An 18,227-nucleotide genomic window follows, 5' to 3' on the forward strand; every position below is an offset into this window, starting at 1 on the left:
AATTATTGTGGTCACATCTCGCCGCCATTTCTGGCAAGCTCGTCGATTTTTAACCCTTTACCTGCCGTCCGTGTGTCGCTCACCCTGGACTCTCGACGTCGAGACTGGTGGTGATCGGGAGACAAGGGGTTAATGTCTCGCCAACACACAACACTGGGTTTGAACGTAATTACTAAATCCACCTTTTTCCTGTCCTGATGGCGACGACTGCCTCCCGGCCAGCCTCTCCGCTCCGACAGCACTTTGCAGCTGGAAGGTTGCAGGAGTGGTCGACACTCACGCAAAGCCTTTAACATCGTGTGGTCGTGTGCTGCTGGACAGGTGAATGATTTGTGAGAGGTTTTGGTGTTGGAGGGTGAGGCCAAACGAGTAAAAGGCTTTGCTAAGCGGCGATCGCCACCGTGAAAAACGTGGCGAAAATACATCAAAGTGTTTGTCCGCCGTCGACTTATTTGCAAAGTAATTTTGTTTGCTATGTTGTTCATGTGCTCGAACGCTGTTTACCTGAGATGAATCAGGCTTTATATAGAAAGGTCTTATCCAGGGATGGGTACCTGACCGGTAACAGCCCGTACAGTTGTAGATTTTGGACTCAAAGAGGAGCGATAACAAATGAGAATAAGCAGCTGTAAGCACCTTAATATTCGAGGCGTAAACAAGGGTTCGTGCATACACACGCCTGTATGTGTATGTGCGTGTTTTGTATGTGCGTGTTTTGTTGTGTGTGTGTGAGAGAGAAAGAATATGATCTTTGAAACTCAGAACTGGGATGAATGAAGGTTTAGGCAAGGATAAAAGAGTGAGATCTAGGGTTTCGAATGTAAAGGAATCAGGGTCGATCATGGATGCTTGGACCAGCTGCTGATCTCATAAAAACACACCATATTCTGGAATTTGTATGCAGAGAACCAGGAATGCTCTTGGTCTATTGTGTGTGAGTGTGCGTGTGTGTCCGCGTGCGCAAGCGGAAGTATCCTTTGGCACAGATTCCCCTCTCGCTGTTTCTCAGTCTCTCCAACGAGTGCAACAGCCAACGGGTAGTGTTTATAGTCGAGGATGAAGACTAGGTCTCCTCGCCAACTACCCTGGATGCAGTCCTGTGGTTTTCTAACAGACATCGCCTCACGTGCTGTGCGTTCTGTGCTCATCGCTCGCCGCCTCTCGCAGCACACCGAGAGATAACAACGCGCCTCCGCCTCCCTCCCAGTGTTATCTCTCGTGATACTGGAATGGCTGTGCACAGAGCTCTTCCTCCTTCATCAGTATGTGGTCGTAACATTTCCACCATTTTTTTTTCTTGGTGTATGTGTTGGGGGGAAAGGGTTGGGGAGGGATGTAAGCTGATTTCTGGAAAATTTGCAAGAGTTACGATGTCGAGGTATCCTCAGGAAAACCTATCGTTTATAGCACAAATTAAAAACTTATTAACTGTAAATGAAACATGACACTAAAAGTGGCATTAAATGAATTTACACATTTTGATGTTTATCGATTAGCACAAATCAAAAACTTTCTAAATGAAAAATGAAACATGACACTAAAACTGTCATAAAATGAATTTACACATTTCGATATTTATCGATGTATAAAAACTTTTTATTCTCGTATTTATTCTAAATTTCTCTCTAACTTTCAGACCCTCCATCCTTCTTTATAAACGCAATTTTTCAGTCGTTCCTTTACATGAACTAATGTGGAAATAGTCATTTTTCTCCTACAATTGTGTCACTGGTTGTGTAGTGTATGCTGTGTAGTTTCTACCTGACCAGAACCCAGACTGTACAGCTATTTGGCTGTGTTATTCAGCCTTTTTTTTTTTTTTACTTTTTCTTTACCTACTTCGACCTTATGTGGTCTGAAGCACGATGCTGGCCAAGACTGTGGGTAAAGTCCCTTATAAGACGGAAAACCAAGAGAGGGCCAGGTGAACCTCATGGACAACGCCCAGACTCCGACTTGGGACATCTAGAGCCCGGTTTTCAAACTGTGGTACCCGTACCACTACTGGTACCTGAAGGTAAGACTGGTGATACGTGAACACAAATATATGGAGATTATCATTTTAACAATAACTAACTACTGACTAAATCGTGTACTAAATACCGGCAAACCTAGGACCAAGGCGTAGACTACTGTATAAATTCGTAGGGGTTAGGGTTGGGAGGTGGTACTCGATCAATTCGAATTTTCGAAAGTGGTACTCGTCTGGAAAAGTTTGAAAACCGGGGATCTAGAGTCTACAACTCTACATTTTGGCAGCAAGCGCACTGCACATGAGCACTCCGTGTCAAGTGGACACAGACAGGAATCCATGGCTGCCTTCACATTGGACTTGTGTACATGTAGGGCGTGTGCGTGGTTCTATTCTGTAGTCCTCCAGCAATGCACATCAAAAACTCAATGTGAGTCATGGAGGTTTAAGCTAATTAGCACAGCTGCAGGTCTTTTGACCTTGTGACTTTTTTTCCAAGTGCAAAACACCGCCATGATGGGTCTTGAGAGAGACGTGGAGGACAGCCATTCAGCTGTCTTCTGTTTATCCTTCATTCTGTCATGGTTAGTCAGTTTGTGGGAGCTGCAAAATTGAGAAAAATAAATTTTCTGACGGATGAAAACCTATTTATACCTTTCAATTTTGTTAACAGGCAGCAACAAGTGGTAAATAATGGACTATTTATTTTCCTACAAGCTCGTGGCCTCTGAAGCGGCAAATAACGGCTAATTTACATCGGCCAAGGCCGCAGGCTTCTACAGCGGAGGATAATGAGACTAAGACGAATCGTTAATAGGAAGGTAAGTATGAAAAATAAATCCTTGGAATGGCGGCGCCACTACAGGCCGGAGAGTAAGTAACGCGGTCAGCGGGATGCCAGATGCGAGTCCATGGAGTGGATGTGGCTCGCCGCCATGTTGAGGTAGTCCGTCCCTGGTGCTGCAGTTATTAGCAATATCCTCGCAAGACAGGAACCTCCAGATTATCCGCCGACCTTTTAGGTCTGAAGCTGCAGTTGCAGAATCCCGCAACACTTCCGGTCCATGCGTTTCCCTGCTTACCTCTGCTTCCTACTGCAGCCGCTGACAACCATGTTGGGGGATGGGCGAGAGAAGTGATAAAGGCAAACGATTATATTTACCTTCCAGAGAAAGATGAAAACTGCAGAACCACAAAAAGCTAGCGATGTTCACTCTCGCTAACAAGTTCTCGGATTATATGTTAAAAATAAGACCACACGGACTATGATAAATAAATAAATCAAATAACACTCTTCTCACTCGCTCCCCTTAGGAAGTTAAAAACGCACCAAACAAAAGTGTGAATAATGGGGCTTGTACACAGTAAACCTCGAAAACATTTCCTATTTTCCCTTTGCTGGCATCTAATGAAGTGTGGACTAATGAAATCAACAGAAAACATCCGCAAATGCGTTGGCGCAAAATTGTGGATGGTTCTGCTCTGACACATTCACAAAAGAAACTAGTTGTTTACATTGTCAAATCAGAAAAACAAATCCGCAGGGAAGCATTCTGATGATGGCTTGGTTAACTGTCTTAGGCACAACCTGAGACCGGATATCAGCATGGATACCAGTCGGTAGGCAACTTATCGTCCTCCTACGTCTCGCATTTCCTGCAGCGCCATTCAGCGTGAAGCGAACTCACCAGCAGTCGTGAAACTGTGAGCAAAGCTGAGATAACTGTCGTGTACAGAGAATTATCTTGCTCGGAAATATGAATGAGAGAGAGAGGGAGGGAGGAAGAGAGAGGGAGGGAGAGAGAGGGAGGGTCGAGCAGAGATACACAATATAACTCGTCTTTGATTCTAAGTTACTATTTGTAGTCTGATGATCAAAGTTTATTTGTATCGGCTTAGCCATTCATCAATTTTAATCGTAAGTTTAATGCAAAAGAAGTTTCATTAGAATAAAATTAACCTGCGTGAAATTGAGCGCTCGCGCATGCACACGCATACAGACGGGTGCACATGAACGCTCACACGCATACATACCAAGCCTCACGGGCAAACAGAAAACAACGCAGACTAAACATCCAAGTAGCTGCCATCGGAAGAACTTGCATCGACTTTCCAACAGAAAACGGTAGCCATGATTATATTCTCTCCTTCTCCGACCGTATTTTTAGAGTCAGGTCTTGATCACTACCTGCAGATGTCAAGAATGTTTTTTTTCCCCGAGTAAACATCCCCCTACCCACTCACCACCAGCACCACCCAAATCCTCATACACAATGTCTCACTGGTGGCATCACATAGTTCCTACGTCAACGGTTTCTGTGACTGCCAGCTTGTGGATGGAAACTGCGACACCAGCTTCATCGCCCACTGCTGGCAGATCGAACCTACAGCCAGCGAGGCAGCGGACATCTTGGCGACACGTAAGCCGTTTAACTTTTCCCAAGTGCGTCATCATGGAAATCCAGATTGAGAGCACTGGAGGCGGGTGAGCATCTCGCGGAGCCGCACAGCTGGCTAAGATGCAATGCAGCCGTAGTTTCGCTCTTCAGTAACGAAAGAACAAACAAACAAACAAACAAACAAACAAAACAAAAACAAAAACAAACAAAAAAGCATGACTTGAAATCAACACCCACCTACCCATCACTCGCACCACCTCCTAAATTGCATTATTGTGTGTATGTGCTATTCTTGATATGTGAATCGATGGACTGTAAGATTATTGTACGGAAAGACTTCAAACAGCGAAACACTTTGCGGAAATAATTAATAAGCTGTTGAAAAATAACAGGGCGAGGGTTAGTAGGGTAATAGAGTTGAAGCCAGTGGAAATTACGGTGATGGTAGGGGAGAGGAGGGTAAATTGTTTACTTATCCTACCACCCTCCTATGTAAAGAATTGTTGTCATGACAGCAATGAGTGTGTGAATAAGAGAGGGACGATGGGGGCTGGGTAGCAAAATAAATAAATAAATAAATAAATAAATAGACTGTAAAATAAGCCCATCTCGTTCACTCACACTGTTTCCTTCATTCTGTAAGTCACCCCTGCCCCATTTTTAAAACTCCTCAAGCAAAACATTCTAACCAGCAAACATCACCGTCCTTTCACACAACCTAACAAGTGGGATTAATGGCGATCGTGATAAAAGCGATGGTGTGGTAGCCGCCAGCACCACCCCGCAGCATTTCATCTCCGTCCAGTTAGGCAGTGAAATTCAGTAAATCTCCTCGTTTGATCACCGGCGAAAATTAATCTTTTTTGTTGCCTTTCCTCTCCTGGTGTCATTTCGTGTCCCGCTCGCAACTAGCTTGACAGCTTTCTTCTAATGGAGTCATCGTGGGCCACGAGTCACAGCGATTCGTTTGATTCCTTTGACAGTTGAGAGGATGTGTTGGACGAGGGTGCAGAGCCTGCTTGGTCCTTGTGTTTCATACAGTCATAAACAAACTACACTGACCAAGTTTTGTAGCAGTTTTGTCACAAAAAGTATTCATCCTCATTTGTCCATTGTCTGAAGTCTGGGATAATTAATGTATATTCGAACATGATGGCAAATAAACCATGGGGTAAGTGCAATACTCTGTACACCCAGAGTAGAGGATGTTATAGCCTTTGGATTATTTTTTTTATCTTTGAACGGCAGGGTAGCTGGATCGAACCCCTTTAAGATTGTGGTTGGTCTTTTTTTCCCTCTATCGCCCCTACAGTAAGATACAAGTCTTTGGTCATTTCAATCAAAACACTAACGAAGCACTTAACTACAACAGCAACTTCTCTTTCACATTCAGACACGTAATGTACAAAAGAGAAAACGTTCTGACATCTCTTTATGAGAGTTCTGCTCGGCATCATCGAGAACAGTTAGACAACTAATTCACAGAACTCGACAACTTTTCTGACATATTATTTTTTAAACAAAAAGGGAATGCCTTCTCTGTCTTACGCCTGCATGTTGTCGTTAGTCTGTTAGACAATATGGTGGAAAGCTCTTTCCTGTCACTAATCAAATCATTCACTTCTTATTTATATATTCCATCTGGACTCCAAAAGTGTTTGTGAATGCTAGCTTTCGAAACAAAAAATAATAAAAAAAATCCATTTTCTAGTGGCGAGTATTTATCGGGTATTTATCCTGTTGTGGCTGCTCCAATATTATTGTAAGATTATGACTAGACAGTAGCAGATGACTGGTCACTAGATAACTTGAATGTTATTCAGCGCCACCAGTACTTATCAACCAAGGCATGCCGAGACTCATTGATTCCTCCTTGTCCATGTTCATGCTATTTGTTGACCTCAAATAATAATGAAGGTAGCTTCCCCCCCCCCCTGTTCCTTCCATTCATCTTCCTTCCTTTTACATTCATCAGTATCAGGCCACATGCACCGAGACTCACACGCACTCGGTCGTGAAACTTAAAGAGTGCAGATGAGATGAAAAAGCGCGGACGATTGGTAGACGAAAGAAGGCAAGTGGAGAAGGAGCGGTTTTCTGGAAGATAAATGGGAGGTGTGTAGTCCATCACACCCGACCGCCCTAGGATGCATTATTGATTGAAAACAGGTAGGTGTCGTCCCTCAGGTCAGCGCGAACACCCGTTTGTATCCACCGCTGACAGCGCTCACCCTCCTTTCTTCCTCCGTCTTAGTCGTGGATTATTTATGAGTGCAGTGATCCTTCGTTTGATTTCTGCATGGAGGACCTTCCCTCTTTCCATGTCGCTCTGCATTAGGGTGGATGGGCAGGTGTCAGGGTGTCGGTGTATGCAAGTGTTAGGCAGAGAGAGAGATGTGGGCGGCGAAGAGGTTTGACAAAGAGGGAGGGGAGGTAAGCAGATTCCTGGTCTTAGAGAAGTTATCCTCTGCTGATTCAACTATTAACAAGAACCAAATGTACGGGCATGTTGATTGAGTGAGGAATGCACTAATAAAAAAAGAAAATCCAGGGGTGGGGAATGGCAAAATTTTGTTCCTACCCTCCGCGGTAATTTTCTTTTCTTTCTTTCTGTCTTTTTTCGTGCGGCCGTCAAAGCCACGTTTAGCATGGCGGTGAGATCAACGGCTGGTTAATCAAACGTATCATCAATCTTGGCATGAATAACTAGCGGGGGATGGAGATGAGGGGAGGTTGTAGAAAAACGATCGTCTGAACATGTTTGTACGAGTCTGTCGCCAGCCGCTCTCGAAGACTGACTCGCCCAACGCCGCTGACGACCCTCTCTCGGTGAACTTGGCGAGGGACGGTTAGTTTATGGTTAATTACAGATGTTTATTCTACCACCCTTGCAAATAAAGAAATTCCACGTGTGTGTCCGTGTCCCATGTGGCTGAACACCGGGTCATGCTGCAGTTTCTTTAGCCACGTGTTTCGCATGAAGGATCAAGTTGACATCACTGCCACTGAGGCGAAACTGGTTTTGGAAAGTCAGCACGGAATCCATTTGCGGACCGTTACAGGAAAGAAAAATAAAATAAAATGTATCCAACGGGGTGTCGGTTAGAGGGTGAGGAGGGGGTGGAGCGATCTACATTACTTCATCTGTAAGAACTTCTGAGTTAATCACTCGGTTTTTGTTTGTTTTTGTATTTTCTGTTTTTTGTTACAATTTTCAGCTATCGTTCAACGTAGTCGGTCTTACTTTCTCTCAACAGTCGTTAGTTTTTCTATCCGGGTCAGTGCGTTTATAAGATGATGGCCACATTTACTGGTTAACTTGGTGAGGAAGACAGGCGAGGAAAGCAAGAATTTTGGACATATCACTAAAACATATATATATATATCAGTAAAATAGAGATCATCGTGACAGAAGCAAGAGCACAGGGACAGCACCATAGCCACCTATCACTGTACAAGATTCGAGAAAGGTACCCGATACAGAAATGTACCCCTAATTCACGAAAAAAAAAAAAAGCCCTTAGCGAGCTACAAATTGTAGTGTCGAATTGCTGAAAGACGAACTTATTTGTAGGCGGGGTATGAGAAGATTTTTTTTAGGAGATTGAGCGACCAAAAATTGCCCGAAGGATAAACAAGTTGGGTTCCTGTAAATCTAATAAATTGCTTGTTGTTATTAACTATGATATAGCAATGTCAGGTATATTTATATAAGGCCAGTATGGCTAACAGTGCCCGTGATGAGAGCTATTAAAATGTCTGTGGGTGTCCCACAGTTCCTACTTTTCGTTTCCGCGATTGATTCACTCGCCTCCACTGAAATGTGGGGACAGTGATCTAGTAGGGGACTCTCACTTCCTTTCTGAAGGCCTTTCTTAATCAGGACATATCCTTCAATGTTTGACCAAGTTTCGACAAAGCAGGGTGTGAAGGTCCGAGGATATCAATGTTGTTTGAGCGAATAGGAACGTTGGTCAATACGTTGAGCTAAGTCCAAACTTATTTGCCAAAAATATGACTGGGGTGGCGGGACAATTAAAACTTCGGAGGTTTGTTGCTTCGGTACTTTACCCTGTTAAAAATGGACTTAAGGGATTCCTGAAGTATGTAAGAGTCAACCACTTTCGTCTTGAGGGTCAGTCACAATTTTCTTTCTTTATTCAACACCATTTAGTTTCCTACTGTTAGTCGCTCCGACACGAGCGTCTGGGCTAATTAATGTCTGTCAAGTGTTCTTCCCGGTAAAACATCATCATAAAAAAAAAAACTGTCACGAAAAACCTGTTTTCGAGGCAAACCTTATTTTTCCTACAGCAAACATGTTTTCGGGGTAAACATATTTTCATGTTAAAACTGTTTTCCAACCGTCCTTTTCACACAAACGTATTTTTAACGGCCGACTTAGCGCTTCGTCACGTGATTATGACAGCTCACTGTCGGAGCCGGTGGGGAGGAAGGGGAAGGGGAAGAGATTGTGGTCCTAATTTGGTTGCGAATCGGCGGCCACAATCAAGCGAATAAATTTGCTTGTAAATCTTTGATTACCCAAAGTAATTAAATTACAGGATGGATAGTGTAGCAAAAAGCTAGTCCGCCCTAATATGCAGTTACTTCAATCGTCGCTTGATGAGTTCGTCTTTTTTTTCTTCTTTTTTTTCTTTCAGTTTCAGGAGAAGCGGGTGCGGCGGCTAGTGGGTGACTGCTGTAACAACCGCCCTCCCCAAAAGCTGTTTTCCCTACAGCGGCTGTTTGATCTCTTTAAAGGGTTCTGCAGGCGCTGGCATCTGCATCACTAAGCTGCATAAAAGCGCCAGCACTGTCCAGAGTGCATCGAGTGCCCCGGGTGGATAGAGTAGAAGGATGGTAGACTCGGAGTTAACAGTGGATAGGGTAAGGAAACGAACATGGGGGGAGTGTAGGGGTTAAAAGGGTAAAGACAGGGAGCCCAAGTGCTCGAGAGTGGGAGACGAGTGTATGAAAGAATCGTCTGGAAAGATATACAACTTTGACTGGGTTGGGGTGGTGGTGGTGGTTTGGTGGTGGTGGTGGAATAGCTGCCTTGTATACGCAACGACCTCTCATGTAGTGCAGATCGATGCTGCGCCTTAACAAAAAATGATGAAGAGGCTTCCTCTCCCCTTACCGCCCTCCCCCGCGGCAACCATGCTGTCAAAGTTTATCCAGTTACAGGTCTCGTTTAATCGTCGAAGTAAGATTGTTTTCTCCTTCCAGAGATCTGCTCGGCAGATACCAGTGACCTCAGGTTCACCTTTACGGAGACTCTTTAAAGCCCAACCCGAGCGCAAAGTTATTTTCAAGTCACCTGGGCTTGGTTGATTGCGTGACACTTGCTCCCCCGGTCTGAGCAACACGCCTCGCACATTGATTTCTTACATACCCCGGGGAAAGAAGTCTTGACCTTACTTCCCGTGACGTCATCAAAGTAGGTGGTTGTTATGGCAACACTTTATTACTTTCCTTTTTTTTTTTTTTGATGACGTCAGAAGTCAGAATTAGTTTCGTCTTAAGAGTGCTTTCCCCTGCCTTCTAAAAATAAATATAAAACATTACAACATATTTTTGTGACATGCAAATAATAGTGCTATGCTGTACAGCCTGCCAGCTTAATTTAATGTTGAAATCGAATTAGCTTTAAGCCGAAAGGGAAGTTAGAAATGCGCGCTGCTTGTTTGACAGCCCTAGGGGTGCACGTCGACTGGGTTGGGGTGGTAATGGCGGGTTGATTTGTTCCTCTCCCCCAACCTCCCTGGACTCCCAGACACGAGGGTCTTCCTCGGCGATATCCAACAAGCTTTTGACTTGACAGACAATATGTGGAATGCCGCCAATAATTTTTCTTGTCCGACTCGGGCATCAGTCACTTCAGCGACGACCTCAGCAATGCGTGTCGGCATCCCCACTCGTCTCGTCCCACCCCTCCCTCTCACCCGTTGTTTGTCGGAGGAACTCTCTGGACGACTCTGAAGCGTGCTAAGCCCCCGTGCTGGCCGTGTTCCCACCCCCGGACTGATGAAATTGCTCATCGACCTCTCGGCCCATCAAAGGGTGGGCAGGAAAGATACGGCACGACATCTGCTGGCTCCGCTCACTAAGGATGGGACCGCCTCCAAGTGGAACTCAGACCCTGTATAACAATCGCTAAAAGGCTAATCCTGTGTTCACTTCTGTTTTTTTTTCGGGGCTGGGAAGGTTACATTCATTCCTCCCCTCCCATTTATCATAAAACAAGGTTGCTATCATTATGTAGACAGCGGGAGTACTATGTTTGATGATGATGATGAGGAGGAGGATAATGAGGATGATGACAACTATAATCATCATGATGTTAGTCATGGCTATAATCACTCTTGTTCCTCACAATGGTGACCCAAGCACGGTATAGCAAAGAAGAAAAAGGTATGTGAGGAAAACAATTGCCAAAAGGAATAATTTACATGAAAAGCAAGCAAATAAACAAAATGTTTAAAACAGGGGAAAAGAGGAGCAGGGAAGAATGTGCCAGTTCTAGGAGGAGCTAGCAGAGGAAATGAGTTTTTAAACCTGGCTTGAAGGCTGGAAGCGATGACACACGGGGGACAGTAAGAGAGGAAGTTCAATTACAAACATTGGGACCCATTAGGCAAAAAACAAAGACAAAAACAAAAAAACAAAAAAAAAAAACAGCAACACTGAACTTGTAAAGATTAATTATTGTGTTGGCACTGCCAAACAGACACAGAAGTAGGTTTCCGTAGTTCTCTTTCCTCTCACTATCCTGAAGCCGATGGCGGATAATAACAGTAAGCTGTAATCAAACCTTCCGGTTCGCAAATATCTTCCCCGCCTTCTTCCTTGCTGAACCATTGGGTCGTGGTTCGCATGCTGCAGTCGTATGGGACCAATCGAGTCAGCAACGAGGAAGATTGATGTGGTCATCGATTGCTGTTATCGGATTTGCTTACGTCATTTGTAGTCGGAGACTTCCGGTGCCTTGATCCGTTCAGAGAGAACACTTGTAGGTAGGCACCGTGAACTGGGAATGCACTGCCCGTGGGTCAGTCATCGAACTGGTGTTAGAAAAAAATATTGGTGACCCACACTGAGAATATTACTGGAGATGATTATGTGTGAAGGGATGAAGCTTGCATGAAGTAGGACCACGAGCCGGTCATTGGTCGGGTGCAGCGGGCAGATAGGCTTCTTAGTCTGAGCAAAATATGTTATACCGGACTATCTACCCCAAACATTTGCACTAGTTGAACTGCTTCGGACTGATATCGCGACTAGTCTGATCACGAACTTGTATTACTGGACTGCTGGCAGACGATGTTTTCCCGTTAACTACTAAAACGAGGCAGATGTGTACAAAGCTTCCGGTTTAGTCACTCATTTTTAAGGCACGCCGAGACTAACAACGGAGGCTAAGCGTTAGTCTCGGCAGACAGACAGCAGTCCACCTACACACGTCAGTGGTCCAATCTAACAACTAGGTTTTACTAAAAATTTCACTTGGTTCAACCCCGGAACGAATTACGGAAGATAACTCTTATCTAGAAAATGACGGACGCAAAACTTGCAAGAAAGCCTAAAAAAAAAAAAACTTAGATGTTTTCTTTAATAAGGAGGTTAACACAAAATCATTCGCTTGTTGTCAAAATTAAGAAACGTCTTCCCCTCTCTTTGTGTCTGTGTCTCTCTGTTTCTTCTCTGTTGCTGTTGCCCGGGCACTTCCCAGGATGCAGTGCGTGTCACGTTTTGTTTTTGTCATTTGTAAGCAGCAGCGCCGCTAACTGGAGATGAACTCATCCTCTTCTTTGCGCCCAGCGGCACAGGCAGGCAACCGTATCGCCTTTATAGACAGTGATTCACCAGTTGGACATCCGGGTTTGAGGTGTCTTGATACCTCCTCCCACCTTCCCACACACCCACCCTCCCGAGTCTCTTCTCCGCAGTTTCTCTCCCAAAGTCCAACCTGCTGATGGACTGCTAGAAATTAGAAAACTCACCATCGCCGGAAGAAAGAAAGCGAATGCGTAGCGGTCTGTGAAGTCAATGAGTATTGTTTCATATAACGACCTGACCGGAACGTGACCCGTCGAGGTCAGAGGTCAAGAGACGGTACCGCACGACAGAATCAATCGGAATAATTTATAACTAGCTAACACTATCCAAGGATTGATAATGTATTAAAAGGAATACATTTATGCATAACATTAAGGCTGACAGTATCCACAACAAGTCGTCATTGTTTAAAGAACTGTAGCCCCACCTCTCACCCCTAGCAGTAGCTCGCTGGGATGTTTACTTGTTGATTTAGTTTTGATTAGTTCTTTCTGTACAGGGATTTGAAATAAGAGAATTTAGGGATCCTCATATAAAGACACTGTCCAGAACAAAGACAAGATGGTTTGGAATGTCGATTCGGACCTTCAAACGTCCAAACAAGTCTTCAAGAGACTGGTCCACACTTTCGTTCAGTCCAAGGCGCTTCCTGACTAATAAAATCCCCGAATTTTGTTGCTCAGAGATAAAGTTAGGCTGTATATTGTCGACACGCTACTCATTTTTATTCTGACTTCATGATGATTCAGCTACCGAATGATGGGTGTTTGGCTGGATCACCTCCAACCCCAACCCCAAGTGTTTCAGGTGAAGAAAATCCAATCACACACTAACCTGCCGACACACCTGTGTTTCTGCGACTTTCACATTTAAAAGGCTGTAAGGTGCTGACATAAACCGGCAAACACTCTACACTGTGTTTTGTCAAAGTTGTATTAGCATAGAAGACAATATGGCTGATAGCAAAACGGAGAATTAAACAACAGAAAATCCCCGGATGTCCTCCACCAAGCATAACGCGTTAATCACTATGGGGGCATTAAATATGAACAGGTAGCTGATCATCCCAGTTAATATTTACACAAACGCTCGCGCCACAACGAACAAGCACACAGGCAGACATGAACCGTGGGGTCTGCTTGAAATAGAAGCTGCTACAATTTCTTTGTCAGCAAACGGTTCATCTTGTCAAAGTCGATGGAAAAGCAATCAGCAGATGTCCTGCTGAGGACAGCTTTGACAACAGTGTCCACTTCGGGTAGACGGATGCTGGGGTGCCAGGTGGTGGTCACGGGTGGCTACAAGTCTGTTATAGTTACAGGGGTGAGTGGAGATCAGACTGCCAGCCAGTAAAATCATGATGGTGCAGTCAACGTAAAGCCACTACGTCCCACTACGTCCTAACCTCAACAAACTTCTGACAACCACTTCTGTCCAGTAACTGGCGTGCTACGAGCACTTAGTATGCTTCGTGTATAAAACCAAGACATCCAACTTGCTTACAGGACAGATTTATGCTTGATGAGTTTTTTTTTTAACTTTATGAGTTTCATCTACCACAAAAATCCACGTTTAGGAGAATTATCACGTCGCCATTAATAAGTGGGATAAAGAGCTTAAATGGTTCCTGTCATAATGACATCATCAGAAAACAAAAGCTCCACAAGAAAAAAAGGAAGTTAGAGGAAAATAAGATTATCCTGTTCATCCACGGAAATCCGCCCCACTATCTGACAAATCGCATTCAGCATAATATCTTGAGTCTTCTGAGAACAGCTGTAATTATTGTATTAGTTCTTGCTCTGTGTCATAATTTGAGCTCATCGTTGGTGGCAATTTCCTTTTCTGCATGTTGGAATACTGGATAAAAGAACTTTCAAAAAAAAAGATGCGAAGAAAGGGATAGTTATTCTTCCAGAGAAAACATCAAAAAGAGAGGCAAATGCTGGCAACAAACCCTTAGCCTTCAAGGCAAATATTGTTTATTGGGGTTGAGCTTGATGACAAATACCTAGAAATGAACCAACATTAATTGGAGCTGTGTGAGCGCAGCATAATGAAGTGTGGGATAATGGTAGGTCATCGTGTTCATTACAGATAATGACTTGTGATGACAGCCGCCGCAGGCTGGCAGTTAATGAGTTTTCCCATGAGACATTGCGGCCACTTGTTGGATATGACTGTCTTCAAAGTAGGCCAAGTAGGTGGGGTTGGGGGAGAGTGGTTAGCCATTCACACCCTTCCTTCCAGTTCTTAACGTTCTGAAAGAGCGCCAGGTGTTGATAACGAAGCTTTTGACATCCTACAGGACCTAGAGACAGGTGGGGCAGAAGACATATCCCCTTTTCTGGAAATTTCATGAGTTTACTAAAATATAACATCGTGAGTTATAGAAGCGGAAGAAAAAATAGTTCAATCAAGCGCATACGCACGCTATTTATATACACACGCACACAAATATAAACAAACAAGCAAACACGTATGAACACACACCAATACGGACACGGGGGGGAGGGATGTGTTTAGCTACCCGTGGGCGTCTGTAGTCCTTTCAGGTCACGAAAAGCTCGTCTGACTTTAGGTTACATGAAGGTTTACCCTGGTGGCAGATCGATGCCCAGGAAGTACTGCGCGTGAGTCTTGTCACGAGCTGACATTTGCCACGTGGGTTGTGGCGAACTCTGATGGGAGACATGAGAACAACTCCGTTACAACCCACTGACTGATGCTTGGGAGCAAGCTTTGCAATAAGTCTCTAAACTACATGACAGAGATGTTTGCTTGCTCTCCACCTCCTCCTCTCCGAAATACACTTTTATTCAGTTTCGCTGTTACCTGGCTTTGTTAAAAAATGTGTTAAGTGATTCATTCTGATTTATTCATATTGGGGTTTGTTTATTATTATTTTGTAGCCAACGGCTTAACTGTTCTCAAAAACAAAAGAACGAAAATGTTCAGCACGTATTGGTAAGCGGATTTTTTTTTCAGAGGTTTAATTTTTTATTTTCTTTACAAATATTTTCATTCTTCATTAGTTACGTCGTCATCCAAATATAAAGAAATACAACTTTGACCATAATAACCATAAAACACTATCGATCATATTTACTCTTTCCTTTATCTCTACTTGAAAAGGTTGTGATGCTGTTCTAGCCCCTGAAAACTTTCTCTAACCGCAATCTACTAGAACCGTTTCAGTCGTATGTCATACCGCGAGAATCGTTCGACCGTGACGAGGTTGCTACGAACAGTGAATGACTTACTGACTTACTACCTGCTTGTGATGTCGATCGTATCTCCATACTGTCAGTACAGGAACTGTTTTCTGTGTTTGATAAATTCATCCTTGATATTCTTCTTCAGTGCCTCCGTGTCACTGTTGGTGTTCCTGGAACTGTTTTGAACTGGATCCGGTCCTAACTAACAGACCGCACCCACTCTAGTAGCTTCTACTTTGAAGTCCGGGTACCTGAAGACTATGTTCTTTGGACTCTTTCACTGTGTACACCCAAGCACTTAGTCTCACCATCCTCCATTTGAGCTTGCAGCATCACATGTATGCTGATAATACACAACTTCTACCGTCTGTCTTCGCTTCTCATCTTCAGGAGGTCTGCATCACCACACAGTAGAATGCGAATGCCTGGATGTTCAAGAAAATGAATGACTACACCACTATAGTCTTTGCAAATAAACTGAAATGTGTGCCATCCTCTTCTAATTTTTTTTTTTCTTTTTCTTACACAAACCGTCCGGAATCTTGGTATTATCCTCGACAGATCATCGCTATCTCCTGAATCTCAAATCAGTGCAGTCTGAAAGTCCATCTTCTTTGAGCTTTGCAGGATCAGTCCCACCCGATCCTTCCTGTCAGTTCCTGCCACCAAAAGGCTCACGTCTGCTTTCGTATTTCCCCGGGTGGATTACGCAACTGCACTTGCCAATCTCGCCCATCGCCTGCTGACTTCAAAGGGCTCAGAATAATGCCGCTTGTATTGTCTTCCGAAGGCGACAAGCAGGCCAGGCTCCATTCCTCATTTACCAGCATCCCCGGCTGTCAGGCGGAGCTGCCATTGATTACAAGATGGCCACACGGTGAGGTCGTTGTCTTCACGGCCTCGCCCCTCCTCACCTGTAGACTTCTTGATAATACCAAAGTCCATTTCCTCCTGTACTTGTGATGATCTTCTTTCTCTCCACGCACCAGATGGGAGATAGTCGGCCCCGTGCACGCTCCACCTATTTTTTTCTGGCCACAGTTTCAAATTCTCTGCTCCTTTTTCTCATGCTGGGATACTTCATTTAAACAAAAAAAAAAAAAAAAAAGGAAAAAAAAAACCCAATTACCTCTGTCGAGGTTCGAAGGTTTCAAGATGAAAAACTAAACCTCAGGTCTGGCCTCAAAATCCACCTCGTTATGAATTGTTTAATTATCTGCTCACTCCTCAATCATTCCGAGAATATAATAGAGAGGTTCGTGAGGCACTTATATTGACAAGCCAGTCTTATTTTATTTTTTTAATTATTATTTGAAAGCCGCTTGACACAGACATGTGATCTGGAATCTTCCTTATTTGATGAGTTACAAAGTTATTGAGGGAACAGATAATGTGCAAATTTACTCTTGCATGCTGACCACAGAACTAGAACATATGAAAGTGGGGTCTGTAGCCGGACAGAGAGTTCAATAAAATTGGGGGCTTAAGCTGAGTAAAGGCTTAAGTTTAAACTGCTTTAGATTATTATGGATTCGTTGAAAGTTTAATCGGTTTTCTTACCCCATTGAGTGTCGATAAATGGACACACACAGACACACACAGAGCTGCCACACGTTCTCAAGAGAAGGGTTTGGGATGGTGGTATTGGTGTTTTATGCCGAAACTAGCAACCAAGCCACATGCAGACAAAAAAAAACAACAAAAACAACAACAACAAAAAAACAAAAACAAACAAACAAAAAAAACCGCCGTGTCCGACACGAGAGTTGAACCCAGGACACCCACCTTCATTGTATTGGTGACAGGCCAGTAACCATTGCGCCACCGGATCGCTCTCTTTTCATCAAAGCAAGGTTGGAGAAGATAACTGTCATATTCGAAAGTGCAAGACACTGTAGAAGATCAACCACGACAGACATTTAAAAAAAAACAAAAACCTATGTGCGCGAGACGAGAATCGATGCTCCCAGTCGCGACACTCAACGATCTGGACCTTCCTGTCGAGTAGGTACAGCGAAGAGCATCAAGGCCGACACAGAAATCTAGAGTCTGGGTTTCAAATTAAAAAAAGCAAGAGAACAAGCAGGATGTCTATAAAATGTGCTAAGACAACAGAATGGTTTTCTCGCAGAATGTCGCATGATGATGTTTACCGTCCTCGGTACAGATGTTTGTGTGTTCAGAGTGTGCGAGGGCGATGTGAACAGTCTTCACGCGCAGTCTCCCACAGACATGATGTAAGGTTCACGTCCTTCATGACAGATGAGTAATTTATTCTATGATGAGGTTATAATATTTGTGTGGAGTATTTGACCAAACACGCAGGTACTCATAATTATTTTGTAGAATTTAATTTACAGTCGATCGTCCTCCAGAGTAGACTTTTAAACTTGCCAGGTTTTTGGACGGAAGATTATGCTTGGGAATGTGGATTGCATGATATTTCTCTCAATGTTAATCCATGAAAAAAATAATACTCTAGAAATTTGCTATTTGTCCACACACACACGCTCTCTTTCTCTCTCACTATGTTCGCAGGCGTCGTGTGAACGCCTCAGACCCCCGATGTATTTGTGGAGGAAATCAGTGAACGAGCAGAGTGTGAGTTCTATTGTCAGTAGATGACGCACAGCAAAGTTCCAGCAGTTCAAGATACTGTATCAACGATTTTCGCCTTTGTGAGTGTGGAGGCGAGGTGAACAGTTTGCCGGCAAACACGTGCGGGAGGTGGATGGTTTGATGACCGGCACAAGATGGCAAGTCTAGGGTTTGTTGATACAGGCTGGAAAGTAGTGA

Source organism: Pomacea canaliculata, linkage group LG5, assembly GCF_003073045.1.
Source record: "Pomacea canaliculata isolate SZHN2017 linkage group LG5, ASM307304v1, whole genome shotgun sequence".
NCBI classification, from domain to species: domain Eukaryota; kingdom Metazoa; phylum Mollusca; class Gastropoda; order Architaenioglossa; family Ampullariidae; genus Pomacea; species Pomacea canaliculata.